This window comes from Arachis duranensis, chromosome 9 (assembly GCF_000817695.3).
Source record: "Arachis duranensis cultivar V14167 chromosome 9, aradu.V14167.gnm2.J7QH, whole genome shotgun sequence".
In the NCBI taxonomy this organism is placed as follows: Eukaryota; Viridiplantae; Streptophyta; class Magnoliopsida; order Fabales; family Fabaceae; genus Arachis; species Arachis duranensis.
In genome coordinates, this window is record NC_029780.3 from 23528518 (window position 1) to 23529127 (window position 610).

Here is a 610-nt window from a genome sequence, read left to right on the forward strand (position 1 = left end):
AGAACAATTATTATGAATTACCTCTTCTTGAATTGGAAGAAAATGGAAAGAACAATAGTAGATCTACAACAAAGTATAAGAACAACATAAAGGAAATTACAATAAAAGAATAGAAGAAGATGAATTTAGCAACAAGGAATTGAGAAGATAGAAGTAGAAGAAGATGAATTAAAATCTAGATCTAAGAACTAATCCTAATTCCTAATCCTAATTCTAGAGGGAAGTGAGAGGTTCTCTCTCTAGAAACTAATTCTAACTACTAAACTAAACTAATGGTAACTAGATGTCTCATCCCTCTTCAATCCTTGACTTAAATAGCATCAGAAATGAGTTGGATTGGGCCCACAAGGCTTTAGAATTCGCTGGCCACGTTTTGCTTTAAGTGAACCAGGTGGCAGCAACGGCGCGTGCGCATGCTATGCACGTGCGCGCCATCATACGTATGGCAACTATAGCAAATCTTATATCGTTTCAAAGTCCCAGATGTTAGCTTTCTAACCCAACTAGAACCGCATCATTTGGACCTCTGTAGCTCAAGTTATGGTCGTTTAAGTACGAAGAGGTCGCCTTGACAACTTTCCGGTTCTTTCATTTCTTCATGAGTTCTCCA